This window comes from Phaseolus vulgaris, chromosome 1 (assembly GCF_000499845.2).
Source record: "Phaseolus vulgaris cultivar G19833 chromosome 1, P. vulgaris v2.0, whole genome shotgun sequence".
NCBI classification, from domain to species: Eukaryota; Viridiplantae; Streptophyta; class Magnoliopsida; order Fabales; family Fabaceae; genus Phaseolus; species Phaseolus vulgaris.
This window is the reverse complement of record NC_023759.2, coordinates 35368122-35392994: the sequence shown is the minus strand read 5'-3', so window position 1 is coordinate 35392994 and position 24873 is coordinate 35368122. Positions and strand designations below refer to the sequence as shown.

The 24873-nt window shown below is 38.0% G+C and overlaps 1 pseudogene; it reads left to right on the top strand.

The window, feature by feature from the left end:
• Nucleotides 1-7078: 7078 nt before the first annotated feature.
• Nucleotides 7079-8809, top strand: LOC137815951 (probable 2-oxoglutarate-dependent dioxygenase AOP1; annotated as a pseudogene).
• Nucleotides 8810-24873: the final 16064 nt, after the last annotated feature.

The window sequence follows — 24873 nt, the reverse complement described above, 5'->3', positions numbered from 1 at the left end:
GGCTCAAGTGCTAGACGCTCAAGGAGTTGGTAGCCCACCTCAAAGGCTTACAAGAAGTCAATTCAAAGCATTAGGAAATAATGGAAGGTTGTTTTCTCTTTTTGTAATATCTTTGTTTGAAGGTGCTTAGAGGGAAACATAAGAAACCTCTTTTGTAAAAGCATCTTTAGGTCTTTAGTTTAGAAAAATAGTAGGAAGCTGGGGGGTGTGAGCTTAGTAGAGGGGTGTAGGTGTAATAGGAAGGTGCCAAACTAAGAGAGGAAGTCACACCTTCCTCATGCTCTAGGATTGGCGCCACTTTTATGTCATTTGGGGGGAATTTTGAATTTAATTAGCTTTTCATTTCAGCACCTCTTAAGCTATAAATAAAGGTGCTTGCCTTGTAAAATTCAGATTGGAAATTAGTAATAGAGAAACTCTACTCAATTTGAGAGAGAATTTGTGAGAGCTTGCTTCTCCTTCACCTTATCTTATCTTGAGTGCATTTGGTTCTCTCAAGTGGCGGCACTAGCTCACTCATCTTGGAGTCTTCATTCTCTAAGTGGCGTGATCATCAAACCAAAGCATCCATCTCCATAAGTTCTTCTTTCTTTCATCTCCATATTCATATGAAATTCCTAAAACATGTTTAGCTTCCTTTTTTGGTTCGGCATTTCAGTCTATTTTCCAGTTTTGCTTCGGTTCTTAGTTCATTGGTTGTTTATAGTTATTTCTTCTTCAATTCTAGTTTAATTGTTCGGTGCATTTCTGTTCTTGATCATTTTATTCGGTGCTTTTGCCTTTTTACACAATTTGTTCGGTTCAATTGACAATAGATGGCTCCTCCATATGAGTTTGGTGTTTGGTGCAAGTCTTGGTGAGTTCTTGAAACATAGAACCTTGATCCAATTCTATTATAAGTGCCTAAGCTATCTCCAACTCAAGTTGAGTCCATAGAATGTCAAAGAATCATCTCTTCTTTGCTAGTGGATTCATATCACAAATTCTGCGTGACAACAATTCCACTATACAACTATCTAAGAATCTAGTGTTTCTTGGGAAGAGCAAACACATTGTCATTAAATTTCATTTCTTAAGAGACTTAGTGAAATATGGAGTTGTCAAGTTAAGTTACTGCAGTTCACAGTATCAAGTTGCTGATTTCATGACCAAGCCCCTAAAATTGAAGCAATTCTTAAGGTTTCACAATATGTAATTGAAGCATCAAAATTAAACTAAATGCAATTGCATCCAGTTAGAATGTTAGCAGCAGTTAGAATAAGGTTTGAATAACCTGGATTTTACAAAGGAAGCACTATTATAAAATAGAACAAAGATGAACAAAAAGGGTGTTAACAGCAGTTAGAATTTCAATTGTTATTTTTGAATTTATTTAATTAAGTAGAGTTGTTTTTCTATTTCAAATAAGTGGTCAATTACTGGCCTGGTTTTTAGGGATATAATTTAATGCACGTTGTTAGGAAACCACCCATGATTCAGTACATGAAATTAGTGGGTGCAGGTGTGATATTTTCTTGTTTCTGTTTTGAGTTTGTACAACTATATAGCCTAACTTGCAATATGAATTCAATAACACAAAGTTTTATAAAACAGAAAGAGAGCTTACGTTTGTGTTCAATAAAAGGAAGATAAAGGATATGAGAATGAATATCTCTTATATAATTTCATTTAAAATCAAAACAAATAATCTCAATATATACAAGCAGTACACTTATTCTAGGTCTAGCTAAAGAGAGAAAGAATCAATCAATAAATACTAGAATCATAACAGACAAAGACAAAATAAAGGTTATTCACCTCTATAAAAAGAAATAACTAAGAATTAATATCCTTCTATAACTCTTGTATCCATATCCTTTAATACCCCCACAAGTTGGGTTGCAAACATTTATGAGACTCAGCTTGGAACAAATACTCTTGAAAGATTGAGGACTTAAAGCTTTGGTATAAATGTCAGCTAGTTACTCTGTGGTGGAAATGGGAAGCAAATGGATGAGACCCTTCTTTAACCCCTAACAACGTGACAATCTATTTCTATATGTTTCGTACACTCGTGAAACACTAGATTTGCTGTAATGTATCTTGTTGAGTCATTGTCACAGTATAAAAGAGATGGTTGCTCAAAAGAAACTTTGAAATCTTGAAGATAAGTTACCATTGAATTTCACATGTAACAGTGGCTATTGCCCTGTATTCAGTTTCACAAGATCTCTTTGATATTGTTCATTGCTTATTTGATTTCCAGGATATGAGAGAATTCTCAAGATACACACTAAAGTCAGTCATTGATTGTCTTGAATCACTACAGGTGCCCCAATCACTATCACAAAAGGCTTTGAGATGAGCAGAAGTGTTGGAAGAGATAAATAAACCAAGACTTGAAGTTCCTTTAATATATCTGAGAATTCTAATCGCTGTAGTATAGTGAGCAATTGTAGACTTAGCAAGAAACTGAGAAAGTTGTTGCATAGAAAATTTTATGTCAGGTCGGGTATTAGTGAGATGCATAAGCCTTCCAATCAATCTTATGTAGGCTTGAATATCTGTGAAAGGAACACTTCCAGTAGAAGAGAATTTTTCATGATTATCAATAAGAGTGAGTGCAGGTTTGCAGGCTAAAAGACCTGCATCTGTTAACAATTCCAATACATATTTCATTTGATTCACCATTATTCTTTTCTTACTTCTTGCTACTTCTAGAACAAGAAAATATCTTAAATCCCCAAGATCATTAATCTTGAATGTCTGATTCAAGGCTTGTTTAATTCTAACAATCTCTTCTTTATCATTTCCTGCCAATATTATATCATCCACATACACCAATAATGCTATAAAAGATCCTTTAGAACAATTAATGAACAAGGAATGATCATTCATAGATTAAGTATATCACATAGAAAGCAAAAAGGATGACAATTTGCAAACCACTCTCTGTTGGCTTGCTTAAGGCCATATAAAACCTTTTTTAGTTTACAAACTTTTCCTGGTGGAATAGAAGTCAATCCAGGAGGATCAACCATGTATACATTTTCTTTCAAATCTCCATGTAAAAAGGCATTGTTTATGTTTAATTGTTTCAATTCCCAATTATAGATAGAAGCTAGAGAAAGAAGCAACCTTATGGTGGTCATCTTTGCTACTGGAGAGAAAGTATCAAGGTAGTCAATGTCTTCTATTTTGTGTGTATCTCTTTGCCACTAACCTTGCTTTATACCTTTTAGTTGTCGCATCAATATTATATTTTATTTTGAATACCCATTTGCAACCTATGGCAACTTTGTCCTTAGGCAAAAGAGTAGTCTCCCAAGTTTGATTTGACTCTAAAGCAGATATCTCACATTGTATAGCTTTTCTCCAACAGTCATGTTTCATAACTTCAGAATAAGTGTTTGGCTCAACATGTGAAGAAAGAGACATAACAAAATATGTGTAATAAGGTGATAAATTGTTATAAGACACAACAAAATTCAAAGGATATTTAACTCTCGAAAATTTATTGGAAACATTAAGATTACAATGATAATCCTTTAAATACTTAGGTGGTATTTTTATTCTTTTACTCATTCAGACAAATTGATCTAATTCAGAATTTTGTTCTATGTCATAATCTTCATTGGGGTTTTGATCTATATGGGAACAAACTTCTTTTGGAATCTCAATGTGTGACTCACAATTATTATTACTATTATTTTTAGCATTATCACAAGGTGCAAGAATGACTTGTTATAACTGACTCAAGACAGGTTGATCTTCAATAAACAAAATTTTGATCATAAATGTTAGGATTGTTAGTTTCATTGCTAGTAGATATGGAAAAATATTTTCATAAAAGACAACATCTCTAGACACAAAAATTTCTCTAGATTGACTCTTCAACAGAACACATCCTTTTGTCCCCATTTTAAAACCAATAAAAACACATTTTGATGCCTTCAGATCAAATTTCTTTCTGTTTGTTGACACCTTTAATCCTTTAAAATCTGGTGGAGTTTTGTAAAGCATTTCATGATGAGAAGAATAATTTAAAATAAGTGTTGGAAGCATGTTTATAATATGCGCAACATGTATCACAAAGTATGACCACTAAATTTTGGGTAAATGAGATTGTATCATGAAAGCTCTTGTACATTTAATATATGACTATGTTTCCTTTCAACTATGCAATTTTTTTGTGGAGTATTGGCACATGATGTTTGATGCACTATTCCTTTGTTAACAAATAAATTAGTCATAAAAAATTCAGTCCCATTATCACTTGTTATTATTTTTATTGCTATCTCAAATTGTGTTTGAACACAAATAACAAAATTTTCCAAAGTCTTGACAACTTCAGATTTCTGTTTTAAAAGAAAAATTCACGTGTACCTCGAATAGTCATCAACTATGGTCAAGAAATATTTATGACCTTGAATAGATGGTATTGAGTATGGTCCCCATACATCTACATGAATCAATTAAAAATATTTTTTAGATTTAGATGTACTAATAGGAAATGAAAGTCTTTTATGTTTTGAAAAATGACAAACATCACAAACAAATTATTTGTTATATTTAACAAAAGGAAGTTTAGTCATTATAAAATCAATACATTTGTTAGAAACATGTCCTAATAAAAAATGCCAAAGGGTTTCTAGATCACTAGCACTGACATTAATAGTATTGATGGTATGTGCATATTTGATGGGTTTGATTTGAAGTTTTTGATAGGATGAGATCCTAAGTATATAAAGTATATCTTGCATCTTAGTTGAACCAATTATTTTCAAGAAGTTCTTGTCCTGCATGTGACAACCATTAAAGTCCAAGGTAATAACACAAGATAAATCATCAATCAATTTTGCTACTGAAAGAAGATTAAAATTGAAAGAAGAATAAAATTGAAACAAGGAATATACAAAACATTGTCTATGACATGATTTTGATTGAGAAAAACAGTTTTAGAATAATTGGAAATGACTTGATTTCCATTTGGTAATTTGACATAAATAGGATTAATTCGATGATATGAAGTGAAATAAGTTAATGATGAACAAATGTGATCAGTAGCACCACTATCAATAATCCAAGTGCTGAAGGAAGAAATAAAGTTATTACCAGTTTGTGTTGTCATGTTGGAAGAAATAATAGAGACTTGATTAGGAACATTGCCACTGGATTTGGCCTGTTGTAAAAGAGCTAACAATGTTTGATACTGTTCAGGAGTAAAATCAATTTTTTGCGACTCCACTTCTGACTTCGAACCTTCATGATTATGCTCATTATTATTAAAACTAGTATTCTGAAAAACTGCATTAGTATGACTCTGATCATGATTCTGATTTTTAAACTTGAACTGAGGTGGAAAACCATGTTTTTTATAGCATGTATCAATGGTACTCCCTATCTTTCCATAATGACTGCAAATTTTGAAAGTATATCCTCTTCCATAGCTTCCTCTTCCGTATCCACCACCTTTGCCATAGGTTGTAGCATTGTGTTTATAACCTTCTTTACTAGTAGCAATCATTGCCTTAAATTGATCACCAAAAATTTGCCTCTCTTGTTGTATAACAGAGAACAAACTCTATTCAAGGATGGAGTATCCGATGAACTAATATGGTAAGGTGAACAAAGATCTTGTGAGGGATCAACAACTTCACCCATGGATAAATATAACAATAAGAGTCCTAATCAGAGCTCTGATACCATATTATAAAATAAAACAGAAATGAACAAAAGAGAAAAAGGAAGGCAAAAGATATGAGAATGAATATATTTTCTATAATTTCATTTAAAATCAAAACAAATAGTCTGAATATATACAAACAATACACTTATTCTAGGTCTAACTAAAGAGAGAAAGAATCAATCAATAAATACTAGAATTATAACAGACAAAGATAAAATAAAGGTTATTCACCTTTATAAAAAGAAACAACTAAGAATTAGCATCCTTCTATAACTCTTGTATCCATATCCTTTAATAAGCACACTAAAATCTAAACCCATAAACCTTCTTTACAACACAAGAATGATCCAAGAAGCAAACTTAATCTCCAAGAATGATTTTTAAAACCTTTTTGTTTTTCTCTCTTATGAAATTCATTGTTTGCAATTATTAGATTACATCCTTATACAAGGCAATAATAATTGCAAAAACAATTTGATCATTTAATGAACACATTTGTATCAATTAAATTTGATTAGATAATATAAGAAGAATATGTTAAAAACATTTAATTGATTTTTTGAAATAATTGACTATTTTCTTTTAACAGTAGAAATCAACAAATTTTAAACTGGTTCTTTTATCGAAATAACTTGTTGATTTCACATACCAGAAGAAACAAATCTTCTTGTCCTCTGAACCCCACCCAAAAAGAAATTTTCTTTGGATTTTGATAATAATGTTACAAATGGATTTTGGTGTTTTGAAGACAGAGAAGTAAAAAGAGGTAAGGCAGACAACACTAACTTGATCAAGCATACACGCTCTCTGCAAAGGAAAACACCATTCCTTTCCAATTAATAAGCCTTTTTCATATTTACTCTCACCTACCTCATATCGAACTTTAACTTAAAGATTAAAATATCTTTTAGAGGTACACCACCTACATCGACCAATGATGAAAGAAATCTTGACATCATCGGTCAGAACTAACAAAGAACTAACAAAAACTCAAGAGATCAAGGAAGGACCAAGACCTTTGAGGCCTTTAGTAAGAACAAGTTCACTACAATTGTATTATCTTTTTCCTACTTTTATAAAAATCGTGTAGTTAAGCAAATGGTTTTATAAAAATACCATGTATTAAAAATAGTTTCATTCAGCGAACCATACCTATAAATTTAATATCATAACTTTATAATCAAACTGGTTTCGAAATTTTGACTCAATCTTGCTATCCATTAACTATATTAACTCTTCCTTTACCTAGTCAATTACGTTGATTAAAAAAGTTAATCATGACTACGGTCAAATAAATAAAGAAGTTAAAATTTTAGCCACTAAAAACAAACAAATATGTTATTACATTAAAAAACCACACAAAATTGGAAAAAATTATTCCCACCTTCGTTCCAAGCACAAATTGTTTTGAGCAAGAACAGTGATATTGTTCTCCATAGAGCATAGATGGGATCCCAAACACAGTCTCAACTTCATGTGGTGGACTTCACTGATGAAGCCATGAAGCCTGGCACCGATGCATGGCTCTCAGCCTGCACTCTTGTCAGGACTGCACTTGAAGACAATGGTTGTTTTCTTGCACGCTATCATAGAATTGGCAAAGATCTTTGTGATTCTGTTGTATCTTCAATGGAAGACTTGTTTAGTCTCCCAGTGGAAACAAAAGCACAAAATACTAGTGATAAACCTTTACATGGCTACATAGGACAAGTCTCGTCGCTTCCCTTGTATGAGTCTTTGGGCATTAATATCCTATGATCCTACAAGGGTGCCAAAAATTCGCCCACATAATGGGGTTGCAGGGGAATCATCGTTTCTGGTAGGTACCCTTTTCCCTTTACACACATATTTTATGTAAAACAAGGGGTCCACTATATATCCTCTGTGTGCTTCATCATACGTTTTTCCTATTAAAATGTGACATTTGATTAAAAGGGTAAACATTATTTGCTAATTTTTCTTGAAAAAATTACTTCACATATACACCAACTTTTAGTGTCTTTGAAGCAACAAAAATACAAAAAGAAATTACTTTACCAATGAACCACAAACCAATCGCTCTGAGGTCATTTTCAATTCAAAACTTTAAGATAACAACACTTTTTCATGCTAAATAACTGTTCTTTGTTTTTATGCTTGCCTCTTAAAAAAGAGTAGTAGCATCTTGGTAAAAAACATTAACAAATGAGAGAATATGATTTTTTCAACCAGATACTATTTTCTTCTAACTTTGTTTATGATATAATTCTGTACAAAATTGCTCATGGTAGAAGTTTCCTTTGTCCAAATATATATAGTGAAAGCATCAATAAGTATGCTAAGTTGTTGGGAGAATTAGACCATATGACAAAGAGAATGGTGTTTGAGAGCTATGGCGTGGAAATGCAAGGATGCGAGTGTATGATAGAATCAAGCGATTATCTGCTTCGATGCATGAAATATAGGACACCTGAGACGGATGAAAAGGATTTGGGAATGCCTTCTCACACAGACTTGACTATCGTATCCATAGTTCATCAGCTGAATAATCTGAATGGCTTGGAAATCAAACTTAAGGATGGAGAATGGATTGGGGTTGATGCCTCTTCCTCCTTGTTTCTGGTTGTAGTCGGTGACGCATTCCATGTGAGTACACACATATACATAAACCCTAGTTACGGATACCTATTACAGTACCATATAATATTGGACAATTATAATATATTCATCACATTCGTAATTGAATACCTTTCTCCTAGTAGTTATAAAATGAGGTAGAATATCCCATATATATTAACCCGCTTAATAATTCGTGTACATTAAATAGTTATTATTTTGTAAATAATTTGTACAAGGTCGTTTTGCATAATTAATTGAGCTTGGTGCATTATATTTTCATGGTAGGTGTGGAGTAATGGTAGAATACGACCATATGAACATAGAGTTACCATGAATGCAACGAAAACCAGATACTCTATGGGACTATTTTCTTTTAGTGGTAAGATTTTGCAGATACCGGCTGAGCTAGTGAATGAGCAACATCCCTTGCGTTATAAATCAATATTGGACAATTATGAATACATTCGTTTCTATGAGAAAGAGAAAAGCAAAGACCCTTATTCTCGAATCGAAGCCTACTGTGGAATCTCATCCCTATACTGATATCATCGAAGATTCAAGTATTTGTGCTTTTGTCTATGAATAAGTTGGATTGCATGCATTGATTGCTACCTTTATGTGTGTTCGTTATGACACTACTTCTTTTGTCTATAATTTGTGAAACAACTATTGTAAATGATGCATTAATATCTTCATCCATGTTTGGTGAAAAATATTACAAGGTTTAGGGCACATGTATGAAGAGATCGTATTGATAAATCTAATTCTCGTTTCTGGTTAAAAATTGAGTTTTATGATTGTTAGGCTGCGTAGAGTCTACCATGAGTGAAAACAATAGCAAAGAAAATCACAAGCGTTAGACGATAAAAAAGTAAAACAGAAATAAGAAATAATCATATAATTTTTTTTTAACGTAGTTCAAATGAATTACTAATGAACTTCAACTTATAAATACAGTTGCAATTGACACACGTGAATCGTGCCTATGCTAGGGAGGAAGACACGTGAACAATGTTCCTCATAAAAACACAAACTAGTCATCAGATTGTTCTAATAAACAGTCTAGGACTCAGTAAACACTAAGAGAAAAGACGATTTATTGAAACCATCTGTTGCATTGGGCAGTTTAAGACTAATTAAGTTTGCATGCAGGATTGGTGGTGGGAATCGTATTAAGTTTTCGGAAGATAAGTGGATTTGTAGTGAGGCTTTAAATGTAAGATTCCCAAGTACTCGATTAGTAAGGATAAAAGTGTTGTTGCGTCACAAGTTGGGGTTTGGGTCAATAACAAGTGGTCTTGGAAGGCGAAATGGAGGCGTGCCCTATTTGCGTGGGAAGTGGATGAAGAATCTCGCCTCTTGTCTTTGTTGGAGGACAAAGCTTTGTCAATAGGGGCTATGGATTAATGCTTTTGGAAGTCGGATGAAGATTTTGGTTTCACAGTTAGTTTGGCTTACAGATGTTTAAGTGATGTGATTCCACTAGCCATATAGAGAAAGGTTCTTGACCTTCTTAGGAATCACCTTGAGTTGGACATTATAGAGGCACTTTTCTTAGAGTTGGATCATTGTTCTAAGACAAGAACTCACCAAAAACTAGTACCAAATCCCAAACTCATTTGGATGAACCAATTGTAGTCAAATTGAACCGAACAAATGAGCAAGAAAAGCAAAGGAACAAGATGAATGGACAGAAATATAAAACTGCCGAACCAAAAACTCATAAAAACAGCAAGAACATCTAACCAAAACTCAAGAACACAAGCTAGCACAAACAATAGAAAGAGGAGAAAGGAAGGAGAGAAGAAATGCTCATGAAGATGGAAGGAGGATGGATGATCTCGCCACTAGAAGTGTGGAATGCTCCTAGATGAGAGTGATGCCGCCACTTGAGGACTCCATTGATCCATCAAGATAAGACTAGAGAAGAAGCCTCAAAGCTCTCCAAAGTTCACTCAAAATTTGAGTAGAGTTTTCTTAGATTAATTCCAATCTCCAATTTACAAAGAGAGCACCTCTATTTATAGCCTAAGGTGCTGAAATGTAAGCTACACAAATTCAAAAAACTCCCTCCCAAAAAGCTTCTAGAATTTGCGCCTAAAACAAAGCATGAGGAAGGTGTGATCCTTTCTCTCACTTTGGCACCTCCTTATTTACTCCTACACCTATCTACTAACACACCCCCCTAAGACTCTTAACTAAAGACTAAAAGATGCTTTAACAATAGAGGTTTCTAATGTTTCCCTCTAAGCACCTTTCTAAACAATATTTATTTAAAACTTGGCCTTGCCCTTCATGGGATGGTCTTTGGGCTTTTGTGGGCTTTGGCCTTCTTGGGCTTGGGCTTGGGCTTGGGCTTTATCTTTTGCAAAGATTAACAAGAAAAACTTTAAATGTGAAGGTGAATGATCTTGTTCTTCATTATAAAAAGCCACCTTTAGTTGATTCTCATCATTAAGGATGTCTGATGTTGGCTCATATGGTTGTTTATATGTTTTTTTTGGAGCCTTAAGGTGTTACCATCATCAATGACTATTGCTTGGAGAGTCTTGGTTGATAGGTTACCAACACGTGTGGACTTGGAGAAAAAATGGATTATTTTGGAAAGCAGTATGATTGTTTTGGAAAGCAATTTATCTAGGTTGAACTTCATAGAAGATAAACATTTATTGGAGGTGCATGTGGATTGCTGTGGTTGGGGAAATTTGGAAAGGGTAGCCTCGTGTGTTTAGCTTTGGGACAAATACTACAATTATTATGAATGAAACCCGAGCCAATCATCCTCCCCGTAGCCAAGTCCTGCAAAAACGCAACCATGTGGAGTAAAAACAACACAACAATTTAGTGAACTGGTTATCTTACTAATGAACGTGAGATTTAAATTAAAAGAAGGAACACAAATAACATCTTTCAGAGTGATATTGTCATTGAATTTAATTGTGCCCGTAGATGAGATGGGTGCAGTTGAGCCTGTGGGCAGATTAACATTTGGAATAAATGATGATGAAGTGTGTGTGAAAAATTGTCAATCATATGCAAAATGATTGGTTGCTCCGCTATCCAAAATCCATGGTTTTGTAAAAGCAAAATTAATAGACGAGTTATGAGCAAGCAGACCTGCAGCGCTAACAAACATGTCACTTTTACTGTTATTGTTGAGCGAGTAAATAGCCTTTGCTAATTGCTGAATTTGCTCAGCGGTGAATCCTTGCACGAGGTTTCTATCAGACTCATTAATGGTGTCTTCTTTGTCAGACATGATATCTTATTTAGCGGATAAAAATGGATAGGTTGTCAGAGCACCAAAATCGGTGCTCTGATACCATATAAGAAAATTGTATGTAGGAAGATGGTAAAAAGAAATAATAAGTTTTTATTCTCTTATGTGTATATTTACATATCTTCATGTATTGGAAATATATACTAGTGTAGGGAGACTTTCTCTCTCCAAATTACAATCTAATTAGGTAGGGATCCACTAATCATGGATTCTACCATTATTAAATTAATTGCATATAATTGGATACAATATCGTACAATATTGCATACAATGATTGCGTATAATTTGATAATTATTATTTTTTTAATAGAACTAAAAAGACTAGGCCAATAATGTTTTGCTCAGAGAAAATACAAGAAAATGCAAAGAAACTACTCGAGCCACCGAGAGAGTCACCGAATTCGCGAAATGTACTGTAATTCCCATTACAAAAAGCATTGCAGTTCTAGAAGAAAAATGTTCCACGTGAGAACAATCTGTTCACAAGAACAAAAAAAAAACTCACTAAGAATTAGCTACAAAAAGTGATTTAGGATTTGAGAATTGGGGAAAATGAAAATCATGTTTAGAAAAATAAATCTGGGAAAAACAAATACTAAATAGAACACGCCTAAAGCGATTTGTAATCCTCGCACTGAAGTTTCGAAGCAAAGAAAAGAACAATGAGAGAAGAACTGAGACACTAATTTCTTGTCTGAAAAATTGTACGCATTACTCAAATTTAAAACTAGTAATTAAACCTGAAACTAGTAATTTTCAGTTAACTATGCAATCAATAATATGAATTTTCCTCTTGAACAACTCACTTTTCAATTCCGCATGAGTGTTTAGGGTCTCACATGGTGTGAAGAAGGGGAGGATTTGGACAAAGGGTGGTTCGAAAGTGTCTTCTCTAGTGTTAGTCCATGGTCGTTTAGTAGTGGTGCAAGCAATAGATGTGTCTGGGTGAGGTGTTTTGGGGTGCCTCTACCTGTATGGAATAAGGATTGTTTTACGAAAGTGATCGAAGAACTGTCAAGGGAGGAAGAGGTGGTTGCTATAGACGAAGCTACCCTCACATGGGAGGTGCTAGAATTTGCCAGGGTGAAAATTAGAGTTTAGAACATTGGTAGTGTGAGATGGGCGAGAAGAATACAGATCAATGGCCATAAGTGTAGTGTTTTAGTTGAGGAGGAACCAATCGGTTGTCTTGGATGGGGATGTAAAGAAAATTTCTCTTGGGTTGCCTCCTCCGATAGCGTTTCTTCCTCAGAAACGTACGTTGAAGAGACTGCTTTCTCTGAAAGGAGTGGTGAGAAGCGTTCCCGTCAAAGTTGTGATAACGACTGACGGGCAACAGGTGAGGAGGGAGGAGGAGACAAGGACGGAGAAGGCGAACACCCATGGCTAAAGTCAACTTTGCTGTTTATGGAACCTGGAAAAGGTGGACAGGGGAAAGGCAGGTTATCCGCTCCGTTTGGTGCTAGACAGGGACATAAGGGACAAGATGGTAGTCTGTCTGTCATATCCCCTGATATGGTCTGTGGAGGTGCTGTTTCTAGTAACCTTTTTCTGCACGAGGCGACCAAAACAGTTATAGAGGTAAAGTGTCTTATAAACCAAGTTACGCCATCCAAGGCAATGGGCTAGGTGAATAACGTCGAGGCCCATTCTAGCACGGGTGGACCTTTTGCTCTAGCCCAGCGGAAAGAAGCATGCGTAGGGTGTTTTGACTTATATGTGCAAGAAGTCACTGGGCCGAGGGGTGCAGGTAGTAACGAAGTAGATATGAGTGGAATGGAGGCCTGTGCAGCTATGTTGAAGAGTGTGAGGAATGAAGGCGAAATAGCTCCCCCAGTTAATAGCCATGGTGGAACCCATTTGTCTAGCAGTGGCTTGATACCTAAGAAGATGGTGTGCGTGGACCAGCATCTTCGGTGCACAGGCTAAACATCTGCTGACGACGGCAATGAAGGGGGGGAGTCTCCTCTGTTCTGCGACGTGGATGGGACTAGGGTGAAAAACAGGTTGAATTCCCCGCCGCGTAGACGCAAGAAGAAAGGGTTGGTGGAATTGGGGGACTCGTGCCCACAACTAAGGAGATCGGCAAGATTAAGTGCGAAACACCCCCAAGGTGGGTCGGTGCCGCTAATCCGTGCAGGTTCCTCTCCTATCTCAATCTCAGACACGACCATTAGAAATTGCAATATTCGGTTGTGCGATCCTGTTGATGAGGAGGAACCTGATAGGCTGTGGGTGGCTGGAAAGAAAGCTGGTTTAATCTGTAGGGGGGAAGAGAAAGAGGTTGTCGTGGAATTTGGGCGTATGGAAGTACGTTATTCTGAGGTATCGGTGTGTTCTAAGTTGGGAGGTAAGAATGTTTCCTTATGATTGTTGTCAACTTGAATATTAGCAGCATGGGGGGACCATCAAATCTCGGTACCTAAGTCACGTTATAGCAAGTGAAGGGGCAGACTTTTTGTGCCTACAAAAGACAAAGTGAAAGGTTCTTACGGAGGCAAAATTCTTCTCAGTATGGGGAAACAATAGAGTTGGATGGCTGCATAATGAAGGGGAAAACGGGTGCAGAAGCTTGCTTTCTATGTGGAACGAAGACGCGTTTCTTTACAGTAGTCATGTGATGGGGAAATGATTCATAGCTATCTTCGGAAGCCATCTTAAATCCAATGCTAGCTATGTTATGGTAAATGTTTATGCAACCTGCTCTTTGAATGATAAAAAGATCCTTTGGGAGGAACTATCTAATATCAATTTGGCATCACAAGAGAAGGTATGGTGTTTTTGTGGTGATTTCAATGCAGTTAGAAGTTGTACTGAAAGGAAGGGTACTAGGATGGGTGTCGACCATTCCAGTGAGATCGTTGGATTCAATAGCTTCATTGATGCCAACCTTCTACTGGATTTTCCTATTATGGGTAAGAAGTATACGTGGTTTAAGTCTAATGGGTTGGCAAAAAGTAGAATTGACAGAGTGTTAGTCTCGGAGGACTGGTTGGTTAGATGGCCCATGAGTAAACAATATGTGAAGCGAAGGGAAGTCTCTGACCATTGTGCAATTGTGGTGAAGTCATTTGAGAAGGACTGGGGTCCTAAACCATTCCGTTCTGTCGATGCTTGGTTCTTGGAGAGGGGTTTCCGTGAGATGGTGAAGGAAAAATGGTTATCCTACCCCGCTGAGGGGAATGCTTTTGTGAACTTCAAGGAGAAGCTGAAGAAGCTGAAGGGAGATCTCAAAATCTGGAATAGGGAAGTGTTTGGCAACATCCAAACTCAAAAAAGTTTGATTTTGCAGGAAATAGAGGATATGGATTGCAAAGATTGTCTGGACGGACTGAGGGAAGATGGTAGGTTGAAAAGGGGTGAACTGGTGAGTCGGTTGATAATTGATAAGAAGCTAGAGTCCTTTTTTTGTCAGAAGGCTCGAGCTAGTTGGTTCAAAAACGGGGACTCTTGTACAAAATTCTACCACTCGTCTTTGAGATGGAGAAGGCTTAGAAATGAAGTAAAGCGGGTGGAGGTAGGGGGCCAGTGGGTTGAGGAACCTAGTACGGTCCGCCTTGAAGCGAAGAAGCTCTTTGATAGCAGGTTTAAGGCCACAAAAGATCTCGGTGTAAGACTTGATAAGGTCGATTTTAAGTCCCTTTCAAATGAGGACAACTTGAGTCTGATTAAGGCCTTCTCAGTGGAAGAAATAAGGGATGCTGTGTGGCTTTGTGATGGGTCAAAGAGCCCGGACTAGATGGGTTCAACTTGATTTTTGTTAAGGAGAGCTGGGAGGTCTTTAAAGATTCGATAGCAGAGGCGATGGCTCTCTTTCACGAGTCGGGGTGCATCCCTAAGGGTTGTAATGCTTCTTTTGTTGCACTTGTTCCAAAAGTTAGGGACCCTGCTAAGCTCGAGCAATATAGACCTATCTCCCTAGTGGATGTAATGTACAAAGTTATCTCCAAGGTGCTGGTAGAGAGGATTAAGAAAGTGTTACCTACTGTTATTGATGAGTGTCAATCAGCTTTCCTCAAGGACAGAGGCATTCTCGATAGTGTCCTAACGGCCAATGAGGTGATTGAGGATCTTAGGAGGCGCCAGATGAGTGGGCTGTGTTTTAAAGTGGATTTTGAAAAAGCTTATGATTCAGTCAGCTGGGACTTCCTTTATGACATGTTACAAAGATTGGGATTCCATAGTAGATGGATCATGTGGATTAAAGGATATCTGGCCAATGCATCTGGTTCGTACTGGTTAATGGAAGCCCCACGGAGGAATTCTACTCGTCAAGGGGATTAAGGCAGGGAGACCCCCTTGCCCCTTTTCTCTTTCTTGTGGTAGCTGAAGGTCTTGCAGGCAAGCTATGAAGGCCAATCTTTACGCAGGTCTCTATATCGGTAGAAGTGAGGTAGATCTCTGTATGCTACAGTTTGTTGATGACACGCTGTTCTTATGCCAGGATGCATTTTCCAATGTGTTTACCCTAAAAGCGATCCTCCGGGGGTTTGAGGTAGCATCTGGCCTGAAGATCAATTTCCATAAGTCTAAGCTAGCTGGCATAAACGTCTGTAAAAGCAATATGGATTGCTATACGAAGACCCTGAATTGTTCACAGATGGAGGTTCCTTTTATCTACCTGGGTCTTGAAGTGGGGGGTAATCCGAGGAAGAAGAAGTTTTGGGAGCCAGTTCTGAGAAAGCTAAAATCTAGGCTTAGTGTATGGAGCATACCATTTGGATGGAGCATACCATTTGCATCTGGTGCAAAGGCTAGTGCAAAGGCTAGCGGCAATGAGCTGCTGGTAGTGTTACTAGTTTTTGATAATGGATGTTTCCAAGGAGATGATACAACATCGTATGTTATGATGACTAGGGGAATTTAACAACTCCTATGAAGCCCAACTATACCAGAAGCATACAAGTAGATGCAAGTGCAACCTATCTTTTTGTTTGCTGAATTTTAGTAAGAAGAAGATGGTCATGTTGGCAGGTATGGCAGCAGTTTATGAAGTCTAAATTGTGTAAGTATACAGGTGATTAATGGCCAAAGGAACAGTTAGGAAAGAGAGATGCAGATTCGCTAGAATATGTGGCATAAATTACTGGAACAAAAAGATAAAATGCTGGAACAAAAAGGCAGTGTATGTGGGGACTCATGTAGACCAAGGTTTTTTGAAAGGTGTTTTGGGCAAGTTGCTGTTTATTATGTAGCTTTATGCCACTTTGTAATCTTCTTTTTATACTTGTTGTTAGTTTTTGTATAAGGGTTGGGATACCCCTGAAGTATCCCCTTAATTTTCTTAATTCTTTGCTGAAAAAAAAAAGTGTATGGAAAGGGAGATTCATGTCTATGGCAGGAAGGCTATGCTTTTATTAAATTTGTCTTGTCTACTATTCCGCTTTACTATCTGTCTCTGTTCAAAGCTCCGGAGGTGGTCTGTAAGAGTATTATCAGTATACAGAGGAGATTCTTGTGGGAATGGGGCAAGGAGAATAGGTCTGTCGCCTGGATAAACTGGAAAGACATATGCAAGCTGAAAGGGGAATGAGGGTTGGGCATCAGAGACATTAGAAAGTTTAACCATGCGTTGCTGGCTAAATGGAAATGGAGGTGTATTTCTGATGATAAAGGTAAATGGAGGGAAGTGCTGGATTCTAAGTACGACCTGGACCCAAGAAGTGCCCACGTCCCCGTGAAATATCATTCCTGGTGGTGGAGAGACTTGATGAAGGTGTGTAGAGAAGGAGGAGGAGATGGGTGGTTCTAGGAACAAGTTGGATGGAAAGTAGGAAGTGGGGATAAAGTAAGGTTCTGGGAGGATGTGTGGGCTGGTAACTCGAACTTGAAAACCTTGTTACCAAGATTATTCTCTGTCTCGTTGAATCAAGGCCACAAAGTGGAAGAGGTAGGTGCGTGGGATGACTTGATATGGAGGTGGTCATTAACTTGGAAGAGAAGCAGATTTGATTGGGAATCGCTTTTGGAATCTGAGCTTGTTAATCTAATCTCCAGGGTTAGTTTCAGGAAGGATGTGGAGGATACCCAGGTATGGAAAAGTGATGAATCTGGTTGCTTCTCGGTAAAATCAGCATATGAGTTCTTAGCTAAGTCTGAAGTGGGCTCTCAAAAAGAGGTGTTTAGTATCCTTTGGAAGGCGAAGACTTTCCCTAATGTGATGCTTACGACTTAGAGGGCATTTCTGGGGAGACTCCCAACAAGGTTGGGATTGAGTAGGAGAGGGATTGTGTTGAACACCACAGTGTGTGCTCTTTGTTTGGTAGAGGAGGAGTCCTGTCAACATCTCTTTGTGGAATGTAAATGTGCACGTAGGGTATGGAATATGTGCTTTAAATGGATCGGTATTTTGTTTGTCCAACATAATAACATTGCGGCCCACTTGGAAGGTTTCTCTCTGACTAACGACAGTAAAAAAACAAAATATGGTATGAAGAGGGGTGTGGACAGCTATAGTACGGAGTCTGTGGGAGCATAGAAATGTCGTGGTGTTCAATGAAGCTGTAGTGGACGAAGAAGAGGTGTTTTATAAGGCCCAACTTAAATCATGGTTGTGGTATAAGGGACATAATTTCTGTAAATAAAAACCATCAAGCTAAAACCAACACTTGCTTCTTCTTTGGTTGCTTCTGGAATAGCTGTAAGAGAGATAGTTAGACCATAGTTTGAGAGCAAATACAGCATCTGCCTCTCCTACCAGACCTGCACCAGCATAAACATCACCCAAAAATTGATATGGCTTCATAGGAATTGAAAAATTCCCCTCCAGAGGTTTAAGCACGTCCAGCATCCGGTGCCAGACTTCTTCGTCAGTCCTGAACCTCCCAGGAAAGCACTACTGATGCAGGATATTGGATTCAATACCCAATCTAATTGGTCTTCAAGAGTTGTTACCATGTCTGCCATCATCAACACTAGCAACAAAGTTTTAAAAAGAACTTTATATGAAAGTTGTGCAACACATCCTGCAGCTGATTGTGTAACAACGGGCACTTCTTTTCCTTCCCCTGCCCTTCACTCTGCTTCATGTACTCAAAAAATGATAGCTGGAAATTCCCAAGAGAAAAGACCAAAAACCTGTATCACATTCATGAACCATCCCTGCATAACCAACTCAGATGCCAAACAACCGGCCCACACAACACACAAGCATCCTTTGAGGTTCAAGCATATGGTTTGGGGAGTACAAAGAGCACATCCTGCTCACCTAAACACCATAAGAGGACGGCCCCTGTTAACTAGGTACATTGATCCCTCCTACTTCACAAGAGACCCTTTCACCTACAGCTTTTGATACACCACGTAGGGTTTAAGTTCCAATCAGAAAAGGAGAAGAAAGAGTTTTTGTCCCTATGTTTCAACCAGAGTCACGCTCTAAGTTGAGTCATATGGAAAATTTCCTCCGCATTAGATACTTCTTGCTTAAAAATAACCGTATTCCTTTGCTAAATACCCCTCACTATTGCTGCCCACATACCTTTCCACACCTGTTTTTGATAGGAATTCAGATGAGCCAAGTCAAAACTTTCAAAGTGAACCTTCAGATTCTTATGTTGAACTCCCAGAATGCCTATCCACCTAAAGCAAAGAGACCAGACCCGCTGAGCGATGGCACACTCAAAGAACAAGTGTTGAGATGTCTCCTTTAAAGTCCTGCACATCTCACACCCAACATGTGACACTAACACTCCTCTCCTACTAAGGCCACTACGTGTTGGCATCTTGAACAATGACACCTGACCGAGTAAAAGCATATAGAGAAGGAAGTCCCACCTGACCGAGTCATAAGCCTTTTCATAGTCCACTTTTAAACACAATCCTCTCCTCTCATTCCTCCTTAGCTCCTCAACAACCTCATTGGCCACCAAGACACTATCTAGCATCCCTCTATCCTTTAAAAAAGCCGACTGATTATCATCAATAACCATCGGTAGAACCTCCTTGATCCGATTCAACAACACCTTGGTTATAATTTTATAGAGGGAACCCACAAGGTAGATGGGTTTGTACTGGTCAAGAGATAAGGGGTCTTTTACTTTAGGTACTAATGCTATGAATGACGCGTTACAACCCTTCGGAATGCAGCCTAATTCCTGAAACGACTTCACAGCTTCCACAACTTCCTCTTTAAGAACCACCCAGTTTTCCTTGATGAAGTTGAAATTAAACCCATCTGGACCAGGGCTTTTTGAACCTTCACATTGCCATACTGCTTCCTTTATTTCCTCATATGTGAAATTAGCAATCAAACTTACACTAGTCTCCTGAGCCAATTTCTTGAACTCCACTCCTTCAAGCCTAACCCCAAAATCTTGTGTCGTCTAGAATCTATCTTGAAACACCTTTTTGGCCTCCCTACGGACTGCTTCAGGATCCTCACACCACACATTATTTACCTCCACTCCTTTCACTTCATTCCTGAGATGTTTCCACCTGATCACAAAGTTATAATACTTTGAATTAGAATCACCGAACTTGAGCCATTTAATTCTTGCTTTATGCCTACAGAGGGATTCCATCTTGGAATCAATAAGCCTCAACTGGCTCAGGAGCTCCAACCTTCTCAGCTTCTCATTTTCACCTAAAGAGATGATGTCATCTTGGTTGTCAAAAGCCTCGATCTCCTTCACGATCCTCTTCTTGCTAAAGTCCATACAACCAAAGACGTCTCGGTTCCATATCTTTAAGTCCGCCTTAAGGAGCTTCAATTTATCTTTAAACCTGGTTATGTTGTTTCCTTGAACACTGTATGACCTCCATTTAACACCCACCATCTCCTTAAACCCAGGCTCCATCAACCAAGTATCAATGGATCTGAATGGTTTCGGTCCCCAATCTCTAACTAAAGATTTTACCACTATGGCACAATGATCTGAAACCACTCTTGGTTGAACATGTTGCTTACTCCCAGGCCAATTTTGGATCCACAACATTAAAGTCTCCACAGAAACACCAAGCCAAGTTCTGGTGGGCACTCCTGATATTCGACACCTCCTACCATAAAGACTCCTTTTCAGGGAGATTGCAAGAAGCGTAGATATTTATCACTACACAATGACACTTCGATACTATATGTTGCCCAAAGATAGTTATGTAACCTCTTCCCACCACATGCCTCTCGTAATCAAACGCATCTTTATGCCATATGGATAACGTGCTCCCTGCTCCACTTTCACCTTCATTAAGAATCCATCCAACCTTATTATCTCCCCATAAAGAGAAGCATCTAGAATCTGTAATGGTAAATGCTTTGACCTCTTGGAGACATAATAATTGCTCTCCCTCCTTAGCAATAATGTTCCTAATGTAACTAGCTTTAGTCCACCCTCTCAACCCTCTTATATTAAGATTGACAATAATGATAATGACTTGTCTTAGGCACCCTCCTTTGACCTCTTCCTTGTCTCCTTATCTTTATCTTCCATCCTTCTGAATTCCTCTATTATGCCCTCCTCATTTCCGGGCCATGACGTCCCTAAACATTTACCCACCTCCCATATATTAGATGGGTCATCTTAATTACCCTATTTCCTCCGTCTACCCTTGCATAAAAGAATGACACCTTAAGAAGCATCATTTGAATTAAAACTGAACCTGGACGACAAACTGTTCCTATAATGTAAGGCTTTTACTCCCCCTTTATATCTCCACCGTGGCCTTGCTTTCCCCTTTCTCCCACACCTCCCGTAGTCTACAAACCTGCACAGGGGTGTTGAGATTATCCGACATCAATCCCCCCTGGATTCCACATTGCTCGAGCACTTACTGCACCATAAGGAACTCAAAACACTAGTCCAGAGGGGCAGTACCTTGCTTATCCATGAATTGCTTGTGGGGCCATCAACTAATATTCCCCAGCTAGATAAACGTTGTGACCACATAGATACACTAACATGAGTGAACATAATCCAGCTCACATTGTGTCACCCTAGACCCGCATAGGCTTATTCTCTAACCCTACACTACGATGATATACATCAAAAGATTCATTCCTCACCCATTACTTATAACTCTTAAAACAAATAAGAGGATTCATATACCGGTCCGAAAAAGAGTAAAGGAGGGATTTTAGCCTATGTTTCATCCAAAGTCAGATTTTAAGTTGTACCATATAAAATATTTCTTCCGAGTCAGCTACCGCCTGCTTATAAACAACACGGTTTCTTTGATCCAAAATACTCCTCACAACAGCCGCCCATAAGCCTTTTCAAATCAGGTTTTGTTTGGAACTCACCTGTAATAAATGAAAATTCTCAAAGTGACACTTCACATCCTAATGTTGGATAAACAAAATGCCAATCCATCTGTAACAGAGAGACTAGACTTGTTGAGCAATAACACATTCAACAAACAGATGTTGAGATGATTCACCCGCATTTTGGCATATAGCACAAGTATATGAATTCAACAACACTCCTCTCCTAATTAAGCACATTCTTGTTGGAATTATGTCCAACAAAACCCTCCAAGTAGTAACCATAACTTTGGGTAGTGCTTTAATTTTCCTAAGTTGCTTACAACATTCAGTCTCTGTCGTCGGGATGTGCTTAGCTAGACACTCATAAGCTGATTTTACAGAGAACGAACATGATACATCATGTTCCCACACTTGTACGTCCTTTGCCTCCCTAAGCAAGATGATCCGAGAAAGGCACCTCTGTAGATCTTCTTGGTTGTATTCCCACTCAAACATATTTCACCTTCACCTTAACCTCCAATGCATACTACTTCTGACCACCCCCTTTTTCCCCTTATCTAGAGATAAGGAGTACAACCACGGAAACATAGTTTTAAAGTTATAGTTGCCAGCCCTGTTATCTTCCCAGAAACTAGCTTTGTCCCCAGCTCCCATTTTCCAACCTATTGCTTCTCAAACCCATCTTGTTCCTTCTCCCTCACCATTTACTTTGATTAAGTCTCTCCACCACCAAGACTGACGTTTCAAAGGTAGTTGGTTACTCCCAGATTCCCTTCCGTATTTAGATACCAGTATCTCTTTCCAGCTCCCTCTTTCTTCAATCAAGAACCGCCATTTCCATTTGGCCAGTAGAACAACATTAAATAATCTGATATCTTTAACTCCCAGTCTTCCCTCTTCCTTAGGATGGCATACTTTCTCCCAGCTCACCCATGAAATGGGCTTGGTATCCTTCCCCTAACCCAGAGAATTTTCCTTTGCATACTAATGATGTTTTTACACACCGATTCCAGGGCTTTAAAGAAGGACTAGAAGAGGTGAACCGCAGTGAAAACCGACTTTATTAGAAAAATTCTTCCTGCCAAAGACAAAAATCTCCCCTTCTAAGAATTGAGTCTATTACTGATTTTATTCACAATGGGCTTCCAGAAATGTTTCTTCCTAGGATTACCTCCTACTTCCATCCCCAAATACATAAAAGGTACCGTCATTTGTGTGCAATTTAAAGTCTTTGTGAAACAGGAAAGAGAGTTCCTTTCAACATTGATGCCTGCCATCTTTGATTTGCGAAAGTTTAGTTTCAACCCAGAAGCCAACTCTTAACATCTCAAGATAGCTTTTATAGCAACAACATTACCATAATCAGCTTCACACAGAAATAGAGTATCATCAACAAATTGTAACATGCACACCTCTGCATTAGGCCTACCAACCTTCACACCTTGAAGCAAGTTGATCTTTTGAGCTTGTCTCACTAACCTAGCCAAACCTTCAGCTACAATATTTAAAAGGAATGGAGTTAGAGGGTCTCCCTGCATCAATTTGCGTGTGGGTTTGAATTCCGCCGTAGGCTACCGTTAACCAAGATTGAGATCGATGCAGATTCCAAGCACCCTCTAATCCACATAATCCATTTTCTAAAAAATCCCAGACTTAGCATCATATCAAATAAGAATTCTCATTAGACCGAGTCATACGCCTTCTCATAATCCGCTCCTCTTATCCCTTTTAAGTTCTTCTACCACCCCATTAGCCACCAAAACGTTGTCAAGCAACCCTTTATCTTTCAGGATCGCCGATTAATTTTCATTAATAACTGAGGGTAGTACCTTCCTTATTCTGCATGAAAGAACCTTCGCAATAATCTTGTACAGAGCACCCACTAGAGAAATTGCCCTATATTGGTCAAGCTGCATTGGGTCGCGCACTTTAGGCACGAGAGCTATAAATGATGCATTACAGCCTATAGGTATAGCACCCGAATCATGGAACAGTTGCACAGCTGCTACAATATCATGTTTGAGAACATCCCAACTAGTCTTGATGAAGTTAAAATTGAACCCATCTGGCCTAGAGCTTTTTGATCCATCTGCCACACCGCTTCCTTTACTTCATCCATAGAAAAAGTGTATATCATGCTTAAGCTATCCTCCAAGGATAAAGAATTGAAATCAACATCTCCAAGTCTAACCCCCAAGGTTGTGCTTCACTTAAATCTATCCTCAAACAAATTTTTCGCTTCCCTTCTGATTACTTCAGGATCCTCACTCCATTGGCCCCCTACATCGAATCCTTTGACTACATCCATTAGTCTTCTCCATCTAATTATAGAGTGTTAGTATTTTGAGTTTGAATCTCCATGCTTAAACCAGTTAACTCTTGCCTTTTGCTTGAACAATGAATCTAACTTTTTGTTTGTCATGATAAGTTGATTGATGAGGTCCATCCTTTTCAACTTTTCCCATCACACCTTGCGTCTTGGATGTCAAGTAACTTAATGTCCTTTAGGATCTTTTTCTTGGTTGTGTCCAGGTTCCCAAACACTTCACGGTTCCATACCTTAAGGTCAGCCTTCATAATCTTGAGTTTTTCTTTAAGAGACTCAACTCATTCCCATTCGTAGGATAAGAATTCCATTTAGCTTTTACCATTTCCTTGAACCCATACTCCAAACTCCAAGCATCAAGAGTTCTAAACTGTCTTGGACCCCAATCCTTAATCATAGACTTCACCACAATAGCACAGTGATCCGAAATCTCTCTCAGTTGCACATATTGTTTGCACATTAACCATATATGGATTCAATCATCAAATACTAACACTTTGTCCAACCTTCTTTTAGCTGAACCATTTGATTTAAACCACGTGTATTTTTTTTCCAACAATTGGTATTTCCAACAAAAAATTCTTTTCGATGAAGCTATTAAAATCGCTAATTTCACTCTTTTGGTTCCCCCTTACTCTTGCTCCTTTCCTTTCGTTCACACACCTAACAACATTAAAATCGTTGCAAAAGCACCAACTTAAGTTTTGATGTGCATATATGATATTATATAGTTCCTCCCATACACTAACTTTCTCACTCAAGATACAAGGTGCATACACATTGACCACTACGCATTTGGTTTT